This window comes from Calliphora vicina, chromosome 5 (genome assembly GCF_958450345.1).
Source record: "Calliphora vicina chromosome 5, idCalVici1.1, whole genome shotgun sequence".
NCBI lineage: Eukaryota > Metazoa > Arthropoda > Insecta > Diptera > Calliphoridae > Calliphora > Calliphora vicina.
The window spans coordinates 42,122,352-42,136,775 of record NC_088784.1 but is presented as its reverse complement, the minus strand read 5'-3'; positions in this window follow the sequence as shown (position 1 = coordinate 42,136,775).

The window sequence follows — 14,424 nt, the reverse complement described above, 5'->3', positions numbered from 1 at the left end:
CTTTTGCATTATGTTCTCTTTTCGGATCATACACAAATTGTATATAGTCCCAAAGAAAATTTTTTGGGAAAAAACGAAAAAAATACGGTAATTTTTATATGTTCCAAATTTGGGTGCTTGTTACTTTTTATATGGACGAGATAACATTAGCAAGTTGTTTTTGTAGTATTCGAAATTTTATTGCAAATATATATATTTAAAAAAAATTGAACTTCGATAGGCCCGACATATCTAAAAAACTAAAAAAAGATCGAGCAAAATTAAAAAAATAAATAAATAAACCTAAATAACTCTTGACCTAAAAGTGTTAACCTACATGTGTGAACATTTTTTGTAGATCTTCTCTAGGGCTATTTATATGTGTTTTAAATATGAACTCATTCGGATCATAAATAGATTTTTGGCGATTTTTTTAAAAAATGTGAGACCCAAGGTGGCTCGTTATTTTGCTAATTAAGCGTAAAGAGCTTTATCTATACTTGTTGTCTTTGTGACCCCCACTGAAATTTTATGGCAAACATTTTCCTCGAATATTTTAATCCTTAAATGTCCTGCTTGAAAGGACTTTTTTGATTTTCTCGAAAAAGGGTCAAATTTCCACAAAAATTATCCCCATAAAATACCACAACACAACTCTGACAATAAGAATTCTCTTAGACATTAACTTACAACATTTTTTTCAGTTAGCATACTGCTATACCTTCGATCAAAAAATTAAAACTTTGACCCACTGTAAAAAAAAATTCAGACCAGGTAGACTATAAGTTTATTCTACAAAAATGATCTACTCAACATGTCCACTTCGAAAACACATTAACCTGCATAAATATCTTGTAGAGATCGCTTTCGAAATAAATGTTAATACACATCAGTTACATGTATGTAAAAATCAAATTACTGGATTTTGTGAATATCGGTGCACTTCACTAAATTACTCAAATACGTATGTATATTAGAGTGGTTTCTTCGGCAAACCTTCTTATAATTCGTCGTAGATTATGATTTTGACAAGCGCTTGGTCGAAAAATGCACTCTAACTAAACATCGTTATCAGCTTGAATTTTATGCAATTATTGATCAGAATTGTATATTATTAGAATTCGACAAAATCTGTCCTAAAAAAAAAACGTTTTCACAAATGTAACAAGTAGTGTAGGTAGTGCCATAGCTAGGATAAAGTTGACAATTGGTATTAAAGCTGCAGGGTGTTTTTTCTTAGTGGCAATACATGTGTTGTGCTCGAATTTCTGATGTTAAGAGTAGAAACGTTTTCCCCAAAACAACATTTGTTCTGGATCTTAGTTTATTGTTTGTACTTATATTCTTACATACATATGACTAACAGTAACGAGCATAAAAATGCTATGCTATTCTATGTGGCATTTAACCACTTTTATGTGATCCGATTCATCATTCCTGCAGATTGTACATTCTTCGAGGTCAATGTCAGCTAATATATGTCGTGTTGTTCAATAATTTTGCACGTAAGTATTGAACAATTTTGAAAAAATAATTATGGTTTAAAACTATAATGTTTTTGCAATACAATAATTTACTGTTAATATTCATAGGTTAAAGGATATGAAATCTACAAAAGAATAACACTATTAATGAATATATCATATTCCCGTTTAATTTGGACAATTATTGGATGAAAATGTTATGAATTTTTATTTAATTCTTTATTAATTTAATATCTTGCTGAGATTCTCTAAAAGAGAAGTCAAATATTTGTGGTGGTGTGGATAAAACTGAGTGCATAATAACTCGACACCATTAGGACATGACTAGGTTATATTACAATTGTTAATTAAACGCTATATCCATTTGTTTTAACACAGAGGTGGACAAGTCTAAATAATTCAAAATTTTACACTGTTCATATTTCCTAGAAACTTATTTTTACCTTACTGATTATTTATCTGTCGTAATTTTTGACTATTTTAATTAAGTATTTGACCAGATAGTCTTAGTAAGTGTAGAAACACAAGCTTGCGGATTCCCCCAGCAAAAACTTTACTTACCTAGTAAGCCAGCAAGTAATATTGGAGCAACGCGATAACTACTTATTATTTGACTGAAACACAACTTACCTTTGTTCGAGATTTTTAAAAAATTCATATGTCAAGCTTACAAATGTGCTTACAATCAGTTAAGAAATAAGTAGTAAATTCACAACAAGAATATGTAGCTAAAAAACAAAACACAAAAAATATTGCCTTGTGTGGGAATCGAACCGACACATTATTTGCATGTGTTTGATATTCCAGTTGCTAACTCACTGCTCCATGTACGAGTTCTTTTATTGTAAGTTAACAATAGTTTTAACATCAACATATAAATGAATATGATATAAACAAAAAAAATTAATGGCTTTGACAGGTGGCGAACCACGAACGTCCCGTTTTCCAGTCAAACACACTAGATAGTAGGGTTCTATAAGTCGATTGTTCGAACAATCGACTTTTTGCTGAAAAAAGTCGAAAAGTCGAAATCGACTTTTGGTCGGAAAAAAGTCGAATAGTCGATAAAAGTCGGAAAAAGTCGAATAGTCGATAACAGTCGAAAATAGTCGAAAAAAGTCGACATTTTAAATTGTTAAAAAAATATTTAATTTCAACATTAAACTAAAACTATTGCAATTTGGTACACTTTATTGTAGTGTATGCTAATATAAATAATAAATAAATGTTTATAAAATAAAGCTTTTTTCTACACAAAATTCTTCCAATATTCTTCTAACTATTATCGCCTTGATAAATTTTATTTTTAATGCTAAACATACAAAAGGCGCATAAATAAATGTAGAAACTATATATTTTTTACAAGAAATGGTAAAAAGTTGAAAATAGTCGGAAAGTCGAAAATAGTCTAAAAAAGTCGAAGATAGTCTAAAAAAGTCGAAAAGTCGACATTTTAAAAAACGGAAAAAGTCGAAAGGTCGAAAAGTCGACTTTTTGTTTCAGCTATAGAACCCTACAGATAGCTGTGCTAAATGCAAAAGTTCATTACCAACCAGTATAAAAATAAGTACATATTCTACTAAATAAAATAAGGTGCTGGGTAACCACCACTCATTACAAAATAATGCATGTGGTAACTAGTTGCCATTACCAAAATTCACAAAATTTTTGCTGGGAACTTACAGGGACTACTAATTTTTTACTAACAATATTTAGCAATGTTGTAGCTACGGTAAAGCTGAACAACTCTTTTAAACTTATCAATGCAATTTGAACGTGTCCAGGCACTTTCAATAGCTCATAAAGATCACTTTGTACCTTAAAAATTTTCGTTTTTTGCTATTTGGATGCTAAAACAAAGATTTTTTTGAAGCATGTTTTAGGCGCATTAATATCTTCCAACAAATATCTATATATTTCCAATATATTTACATTTTAAATCAGTACTATAGGGGTAATTTGCAGTAAATTGATAAATCAGGCAAGACTACATGTTAAAATATATATTCTATATGCTAGCAAATTTGCCGTATGCTGAAAAGTTTATATACACTTTTCAACAAATAACATATTTGTCAGAAACGATGGAAATTTGTTAAAAAGTAAAAATATGTTGTCTACACGATATGCTAAATTTGTGAACATACGTTTGTTGGAATTGTTAACAAATGTCCATAATATGTGATTAAATATACGTATGTTGAACTGTTAGCAAATTTGTCAACATAAATACATATGCTGATTTACTAAAAAAATTAATATTATCCTTACTTAAAATATTGAACAAAATGGCATATATTAGTTGCAAATGACCACAAATTATAGAAACACATCATAAATGGTGGATCGAATACCATTATAAGTAAAAGCTGATAGATTGCAGATCACATAGCAAGCGTAGCATTTTTTATGCTCGTTACTGTATATTGTACAATTCTTAGCCAGGAATTGTTTCAGAGCATTCCTTCATGACCATTCTTATTAGTAGAACTAGCTGTTGTGTTGTTACACCATTTATTCTTAAAATTTAAATTAAATAAAATAAAACGTTTTTAGCTTTTATAGAATGGTATAACTAAGAAGCGCATAAAAAAAAGGTTTTCAGATTTAGATAGAATCTTCCAATATGGATGGTTGGATGACGGTTTGCTTTAGTTAGACAAAAATGTTTTATTTGCGGAAACAGTGTTTAGTATTTGTTGAAAAACCGAGTGCGAGAGTACTCGTTTGTTGGTGTGACTACATACAAATGTGATGTAATAAAACGTCAGGCATTTATTTAAATTGAACTTAAAATGTAACCATGCGAAATATCTTAATTACTAATGTTGTTGATTATTATTGTTAATGTTTTCTGTTTTCTGTTTGTTTGTTTGTATGTTTGTTGTCATTGTTGGTGCTTTAGTTTCATGTTGTGGCACTGCTGTTGCAGGACTAGAATGTTGTTGCATGGAATGGTGCAATGTTGGTGTGTTTCAAAGTTGTCGTCTATTATCGTTTGCAATGTTTATATTCATATACATACATACAAACATTGTATTGCCAACCGAAAATGAATCCATCCATCCAAGTATCCAAATGAGCCACCAGCCCAGGCAATCGGAGTTAGAGTTTATTGTTATGCTGTTGCTATTTGCTGCTGCTGTTGGACTCATTTATTCGGCAGCAGAATATAATAAAATCATCACATTACTCACAGCGTTTTTCATGTTGAGTAGCAAAATATTTTATTGTATGAAAACAGGCGTGTCTAATGACTCAATTGTGGTTTAACTATGATGTTTGATATATCACACGTCCAGTATAATTTGTTCCCGGGAATGTATGATAATATGTATATGTGCAAGTATTTTTCAAATACAATATAATAATTAAACTAATTTAAGATTGTCTTTTCCTTAATTCTACATAAAGGTGTTCCATAATTGGATATTTAAAGAAATTGTATACATTTAAAAACTTTTATTAGACTTTGTCGCATTACACAGTGATACAAAAAAAGGATGAAGTAGAAAGCAAGTGATTCTATTTTTCTGGTAGGTGTTATCGCGTTCAACAAGAATCTTTTTTTGAATTTTGCCAAACACCTCCAAAATCTTGTGTTACGGGTAAAACCCTGTTTTCGTACCGTTAAGCCAAAATTTGGACATTTCACTCAAAAAAAGTTGTGTGACCGTTTTCTTTTTACTTCAGTTGAAGTGAAATCATTTGTATTATATTTTTTCCTTCAAAACGGTTTTTAATCGCAGTTACCTCTTATATATATCTATAATAAAAAAATGTGTTTCAGAATATTGCTGATCACTTCAACGGGATACTGAATTTAAATGAAATTGGTCAATCAAAAAACATTTAATTTTTTCTTAAATTTTGTTTTAATACAAAATTTAATAACATACGATAAGAAATAATAATAGAAAAAAACGTTAGTTTAAATTAAAGGCATTTAATTTTAAAATGAACAAAATATATATAGAAACCATGAATGGGCAGGGCACTTGGCAGTACCAGTAAAATTGCAGTAATAATAATTTTTTACTAACATTACCAGACATTTGTTACTGATTACTGAACAAAATTTATGAAATCAGTAAATTTTTACGGATAAGAAAATTCAATTTGCATTATTTACCAGTATTTTGTAGCAAACACCCCAAAAATCATTCCTTGATTTCGCTTATGAAATTTGTGGTATGGTTTTTACACTTTCCATTAAATATTTGTATATGGAAGATTTCATGTCAATTAGACCTAATTCAGACACAATTTTTCAACAAGATCGGTCAAGAACTCTCTGAGTTCTGACATTTTTGCCAAACGTGTGTTTTTTTTCTTCCATGTACCTTATTACCTACTGTTCTTAGCAAAATGTGTCCCAAGGGTTTATTTCTTCAATCTTTCGAAAAAAAAAAATATTTAAAAAAAATTTAATATTTTTTTCCGAAATCAAAAACTTTTGTGACTTTTTTGTCAAAATAGGCCCTCTTTTTTTAAAAAAAATAGAAAAATATTTTGTAACTCAATACATAAAATTTTTGACTTTGTATGGGTCCATTTTGAAAAAAAGTCAAAAAAGTTTTTGATTTTTTTTTAAAATACTTTTTTTTTTCGAAATTTTGAAGTAATGGCTATATAAACTATTAGGGACATATTTTGCTAAGATCAATAGGTAATAAGTTACATGGATGAGAAAAAACACATGTTTGGTCAAAATGTCAAATTTTGATCCCCTCCAACTCAGAGAGTTCTTGACCGATCTTGTTGAAAAATTATGTCTGAATTACTATCCAATAGATCTAACCTTTAAAAGTTGGTTCACTTGACATTAATATTCGGTATTTATACCCTACACCACCATAGTGGGAAGGGTGTAATGCGTTTGTGCAGATGTCTGTAACACCCATACATTAGTCTAACACACACCTTAAAGTATACCGATCGACTTAGAATCAATTTCTAAGTCGATTAAACTATGCCCGTCCGTCCGTCTGGCTGGTTGACTGTCTGTCCATGTAAACCTTGTACGCAAAGTACAGGTCGCAATTTTTAATATATTTCGATAAAATTTGGTACATATAATTCGGCCCAAGGGCGAAGCCTATTGAAACTGGCTGAAATCGGTCCATTATTTCACATAGCCCCCATACAAATGTCCTCCGGAAATTGGACTTATCCGTCATAAATGTTTAATTTATATAGGTATCTTCACAAATTTTGCACCGTTCGACCAAATTTGGTCGAAATATCTTTGTTTTCGTCGGCTTTCGCTTGTCAACAATCAAACCCAATTCTTTTTTAAAAGCTGCTTGTATATTTTTTTTAATTTTTTTAAAGATGCTTTTTCTTCTTCTGTATAAATATAGTAAAAATTCAAAACACCGAATCCAACAATTTGAAGTTGTACAAATATTAAACCTGCTGCCGAATTTTATTTATTTGTTACACACCTTACTTACTACCTCCAATAGCTTAGAAAACAGGAACTAGCAAGAAAAAAAAAGAATTCACTCAATCATATCCATTATGTTTGAAAAAATAAAAAAAATAGTCCTTACATATCCTTTTCTGGCAATTTAGTAATTTACATTCAGATTTAAATTTTACTTATTGTACTGACATTCAGCTGTAGAATACATTTTGTTTGTTTTGATTTGCTTGATTACAAAAACTTTGACACGTGTTTAACGGAAGTTCCCACTAGTCGATCTTTAATACGGTAGTGTGCCATTCGTGTGAAGGCCTCATTCAAACTGAAATTATGAAGGGCATTTGAGGCAAGGGGCCTCACTATGAACATTGTTCAATTCCTAGTGCCTTCCTTTACCAAAACAATGACAAAAAACTCCCAACTAAAAACTTGTTTTTTCGACTTTTTGCCACACAAAGGTGCATTTGGCCGCACTGTGCGCCATGGTTACTTTCATCACTTCATCAAGAATTTGATGTTGCATCATCAAATGGATCCGACAGCATACCTCCATGTGAAACTTTGCAGCGGAATCCAGAACACATGGCCTTCAATAAATTAATAATTTTGGAGGGCATCCCTCTTTTCACCAATGCACACCATATGATGTTTCTGGCGATACTGTCAAAAGCCTTCTTGAAATCGTTACATTGTTTGATTTCACGAAAAGTCTGCATAATCGCATCTGAGATACCGAAGAGTATTATATTACTTGGATACCACAAAAATACTGCTAACTCCGTGTCACATGTTAGTAATTCGGCTGCAATGCTATCATGCGTTACCATTTTTCAGGTTTTTTATGGCTGAAGCTACGCTAATTGTGACGAATGGCGGTAAAGCATGTACGCTGCTGACATCTTGGTTTACAGGCAAAAGAGATCTTGAGTTTCTCACAAGTTGTTTGTCAACTGCAGTAATTAATTTTTCATCAGCAGTGATTTCATATTATTTTTTGAGATCACCGATCATTGCAGATTTTTCGGCTAAACTGGCTTGATATTTTTTTACTTTTTGTCATTTCGGGCCGATTTTTTCACTTGTTTGGCCAAGAACTGGTATTTCTTATTCATGTGTGAGAGTTATTTGATGGCTTCGAAATGTTGATTTCAGCAAACAGATGAAGGGTACAAAAAGGTTTGTTTATATTTTTTTTATCAAAAGTTAGTATTTGTCTCTTAACCTCTGATATGCTTATAGTAATTGAATATGACCACTTAAATATTAATAAAATTTATATGTTCAGTTTTAATAACTACCAAATGTGATTAAAACCAACAGTGCAATAAACAATAATAATTTGGAGCATGAATTTAATTTTATGTCACCTCTCAACACAATTCAAAAGCAACAGCTGTAGATAAGGGTAAAACAGAAGCCACTGGGACTATCCTCCTGTGGTTGATCAACATAATAATAATGTTCTTCAACATTTTACAACTTACGAATACAAAATAATAGATTCCCTGCAGTTTTAAAAGTGGCCAATGACAATGTTGCACTACTAATTATTATACAACTGAATAACTTCCATACTAATAGTATATTATAACCAGGGAAACCGTAAATATGCTCTTAAAAAACCAACTTTTACATAATTTATAACCAAAAAATATACTTTTGTTTAAAAAAATTAATACAATTAGTTTCTAAAAAGGTAAAGTAACATACAATAAACAAAAGTAACATGAACTAAAACAAGTATAACAAAAAATAAATACAACATAAAAACAATTGGAACTTAAGCTATGAAAAGCCCTTTTTAGGTATTTTTTGATGATATTTTATATAAATATAAAGTCACTTCTTCAATTATGGTTATTAATGCAATAAATTACAAAATATTGACTTAGATTTTCAAATAAAAATCTTTGTCTATTGGATCTGAAAACATTTTTATATATAGAAAATGTTCTTTCGGCATCAACTGATGTTATAGGAGCAAATTTAAAAGACAATATTTCTATAACACTTAGAACGGTATTTCTTATTATTTTATGAAAATAAATCAGAGACCAAAAATAACTGTTATTCAATTTTTAGAGACTGAAAAAGTTAGGCATAAATCAATGAATAATTTTTACGTTTTCAAATAAGAGTTATTCATAATAAATATTTTTTTTCGTTGCTCATAACTTTTATTTTCGATTTATATTTTTTTACGTTGCCTAATAAGTGTTATTCATAATATATATTTTTTTACGTTGCTCATAACTTTTATTTTCGATTTATATTTTTTTACGTTGCTCATAACTTTTTTTTCAATTTGTATGTTTCTAAGTTGCCTAATAAGAGTTATTCTAAAGAATATATTTTTTTCGTTGCTCATAACTCAAAAGAAGTTTCTTTCGCCACCTTGGTTGCATTTTATTAGTACATACATTGAATTTAACCTTTAAAGTCGCAAAAAATAAGCTTGGTATGAGATTGATGTTTTTTATTGTGTGTTTTTTAATTATGAAGAATTTTTTTTCACAATCAATGTTTTAGCAAACGCATTGTCCGCCAAGTTGCACCTTTTCTCAGTCAACAAAATACGCAAAGCAGAAAATGCTCTTTCAACAGAAAGCCGTTTAGCCGGCAGTGCATAGACAATATGAACCAATTTATTTAAAAATTGCAAAAGTATCCTTTTTCTCTTCCTAATATTGCAACAAATCGGCTTCTACGTCCAGTCTCATAGGTTTAAAGCTCTCTATTTCAGCTATAGCTGCTAATAACTCTCGCGATGTATTGCCTTTGTCATCTTCTGAAGATAAATCCACTTCAAGTTCTCTAATTGATGTTCCGAACAACGATGACGTATTTAGATTCGTCGATTCGTCAATCAGAAAATCGGATATTGGTTGAAGTGTAAATACTTCATTCAGGTGAAGTTAAATCGAAAATAAAAGTTATGAGTAACGAAAAAAAATATTTATTATGAATAACACTTATTAGGCAACGTAAAAAAATATAAATCGAAAATAAAAGTTATGAGCAACGAAATAAAATATTTATTATGAATAACACTTATTGAAAAGCAAAACTTATTTTCATTGAGAAGAACTATTATTTAAAGAAACAAAAATTTATTTCTACAATATAACAGTTATGGCTAAATTTTTTTAGATAGTTCTTATAACACTTATGTCTCTGAAATAAATTAATTTTCTTCAACCTTTTCATTTTTTCATTATTTTCTTTGTATACAATAAACAAACTTACGGAATGTGCGACCAGCTTCGCTCTTTGCTTTAGCAAATAAAATTTGACGAAACTTGACGAAAATCTCTTAAGTACATTATAGTTTGTCACATACGCTTTATATGTATTCGAACAGTTGCTTAAGCTGACTTAAACTAGTGTATGCATATTATAGTTGGGCCTTAACTAATATCGCAATCTGTTTTTACAGATAATTTCTTCAGTAAATACTTACGTTCAATGAGTAGAACTAGAGGCACAACTGAGAGTAAAATATATTAAAACAATTAAGATTGTATGGTCGGTCAACCCGATTTTTAAGAGATTTATGCTCGTTAAAGTGATTTTCGGAAGCGGGCCTTATATTGGAGCTATGACTAATTATGGACCGATCATCTTAAAATTAGATGACATGAACTTCGTATATGTAAAACTTATTTGGAGCCAAATTTGAGTAGATACCTATATAAATTAAACATTTATGACCGATGAAGTTCAATTTCGTGGGGACACTTGTATGGCGCTCAGTGGTATGAGAAAAGAGGTAATAAATCTGTAACTTCTGCTAGGTGAAATAATGGATGGATAAAATAGTACGTATCAAATTTTATCGAAATATCTTCAAAATTTTTTCAATCGATAATGAAACCTGAATGAAATTTAGTTTTTATTAGTTTTAGATACCAATGAACAAAATTGGACCCATGCAAGGCAAAGTTATTTTTATGGCAGATAAACACATACGTATGCTTCTATATAAAAATGTTTACACGAATACATAATGTTAAACAGTGTTTATCCTGCTCACTTTCGACCCTACTGCTCTGCTCGTCTACTGGTTTGTGAATCATCTTGTATCTGTGTCCACAAACTTATCAAAGTTAAAAAAGGGTGTTACCCCTTACTGTCTATCAAAACAACTGTCACGAAGTGTCTTCTGGTTTTTGTTCAATTTGTAGTTCTCTAGTGTTTTTATGCAAATGGTTTTAAGATGTTGAAATGATAGAAGCAGTAGACTATGTATGCATTTAACAACAGCAAGAAGAATAGACATTGTACATGACTGTTTTGCACAGTAGATCTGCTAAAACCACACAGACATTTATTCATTACAGTACATACATACATACATACTAGGGCGGGTAGATTTAAAAATCGCCCAAGTGACAAGGAAAGTCGTACTCTAGGGATCAAAATAAGAAATTTTGCCCAAGGAACCATACCTCTAAAATGAATTCTGATGTTCCTTATTTTGATCTAAAGGTCAACTTTTGAAAAATCCCACTTTGACCCATTTAAAGTGCCCCAATCAAGTCTAAATATATGACCGACCCACGCTAACTTTGGAGGGCCGACCCACCCATGCTAGTGACACACCACCTGGGAACCCACCACCTTTTAGTCATGCATCTATGAGAATCATCATAGCTTTATTTAGTTTAAACTTTAAACCAACATTACTTTTGCTCACAATGAGCGAAATGATTAAAGTTTAAGCATGTTTAAGTAGCGGAGTATTCATCAAACACAAAATGGCGGTCGCTCCTAACGCATAGGGAGTTATTTCATAATTTTTTTTTGGGATTTATTTCATAATGCAATATTGGGAGTTATTTCATTTGCAAAAGCAGAACCCATAAATATCAAAAACTGGCTTCACTCAGAAAAGTTTTTTGCATTGCCGGCCTTCGGCCGGGCGCAGAGGTTTTCTCCTTTGGGGTGTATAAAAAACTGGCTTCGCTCAGAAAAGTTTTTGGAATTGCCGGCCTTTGGCCGTCGCAAAGGTTTTCTCCTCAGTGTGTATCAAAATCCGGCTTCGCTCAGAAAATATTATTTTTACATCGTCGGCCTTTGTCAGGTTGCAACGATTTCTTAATATGGTGCGAAATGAAAATTGGCTTTCTGAAATATTATAAAACCTTTCTGCAATGAAAGAAATCTTTTCTGAGCGAAGCCATATTTTGATACACCCCGTAGGAGAAAACCTGCAAAACAAATTTTTTGAGTGAAGCCAGTTTTTGACACATCCCAGAGGAGTAAAACTTTGCGCTACGCTATAGGCCCGCAATGCAAAAAATGTTTGGTAAGCGAAGAATAATTTCACTTTTGTAGTTCCTTTTTTTAGATTACATAAATAAATTGCTTCGGGTTGGGAATTATTTAGTTTCTATTTGGATTTATTTCATTGGGAGTTATTTCGCTTTTTTGGGACTAATATTTTAAAAAATATGAAATCGCCGATTATTGGGAGTAATTTCATTTTACCCTTTGGTAGTTATGTCATTTTTCAAGTTTGGGAATTATTTCATTTTTGATGGGAATTATTTCATTGGAAGTTATTTCATTTGGGAGCTATTTCACGGTACCTCAAAATAAGGAACATCAAAATTAATTTTAGAGGTATGGTATCTTGGGCAAAGTTTCTTATTTTGATCCCTAGAATAAAATTTTCCTTGTCACTTGGACGATTTTGTTGCGTCCCTACAAATCGATCCGCTCTAATACATACATAATATGCACCTAAAATGCAAATGGACCTATCAACAATTTTTTTAAATTTTACAGGAGAGACAAAAAACATAATAAAATTGTATGTGTTGTGGTTACAAATGTAATTTTCTTTCTTCAATAAAGTCGTTATTTTTAAAAATAAAAAAGCTAAAAATTTGTGAAGACGTGTGACTTGATCCTCTTTAAAAACTCAATTTTGAATTTTTTGGTTGTTACGCCCTTTTGCATTTCAGATGACGATATGTTTTATATGAATAGTATATAAGTAGATTTTATTTCTCGTATATATGCTAAAAACGACATGTTAGGAATAGTTTAATAAAATTTAAAAAAATCGCAATTTTTACTTTTAAAATACTTTAATAATGTTCAATACAATTTGTAGTAACTTGAACATTTTCCAAGATTTAATTGTTGTATCTTATTAGAAACGAAATTTTGTACGGATATGGCACTAATAATTTCTGTGTAAAAATTCGTTGATGCCATTAGAGTCTAATCATTAGATTCTAATGTCATTGGTAGGCATTCATATTGTTCTGGTTACGAAGATGTTCATCAATTTACACGTACACAGTGTTGCCATATATTTTTTGAAGAAAACATTTTATTTCTAAAAAAACTTTTTTCCAACAAAAAAAAACTTTTTTTAAGTACATACATAGTAAAATTACAAAACCCAATTCGTACATATAATCAGACTGAGATAATTTATGTGAATTTACTGCTTTCAATATTTTCAAATCAATCTCCCCATTTAGTAAAGGAATTTGGGGACAATAATTTTGAAATAAACGGCTCAACTTATTGATATCATAAATTTAATTTTTTTTTTTTTGAAAAATAAAACTTTTTGCTTCTCAAAAAACATGCAAAAGAGGGAAAACTGGTCATATGGTAACACTGCACGTACACAAAAATACTGAAAAATAGAGTAGCGGTATTCACTGTTAAGTGCGAATGGTCTAGCATCATTGCAAATGCAAAATTTTACCGTAATCCAATAACAAAATACACACAAAAACATTTACAATTTTGCATTTGCAATGATGCAATACCATTCGCACTTAATACTGAACTGCTAGTGTAAAAATACATTCAGTGGCTTGATGATGTTGTTGCAGATATTTTATTTTTTACCCATACTTGCACACAAATTAAATGCCTCTATAAGCCTACCAATCAGGGATGGCAAATGACATTTAAAACATGTACCATCCATTCAGCGTTGCCACTGAACAAATCTTATTCCTACCAAATTTTTGTCAAAAAACTACCAAAATCGTTTTAAACCTACCATTTTTTTAAAATCATATACATATGTCAAGAATAAAAAATAAGTTTTGATTTTATTAGACATACTTTCTGCCAGTTCTGCTGCTCTTATACCATTTACGTCATAAAAACGTGATATAAAATACAATTTTAAACTGTCCCATTGTTCTATAATTCTTGCAATAACACCTTCTAAAGATAACCATCTTGTTTGGCAAACACCTAATATTTTATGAGATTTTACAGAACAGTATTCCTGAAATTCTTTAAGCTCGTTAATTCTTTTGGGACTATGAGAGAAAAAAGTATATATATTACCACAAAGAAGCTCAATATTTGGCTCAATATATGCATAACTGGAGCAGAGTTGGAGTGAGTGACATGTGCACTTAATGTAAAACAAGTCAGTTTCATTAGTAAGTAACGTCACCAGTCATAACGTTAGCACCGTCTGTTACCAATCCGATCAAGTTTTTTAAAGGAACGTTATGTGTAGGGTTTTTATCCCGATACAAATTTCCC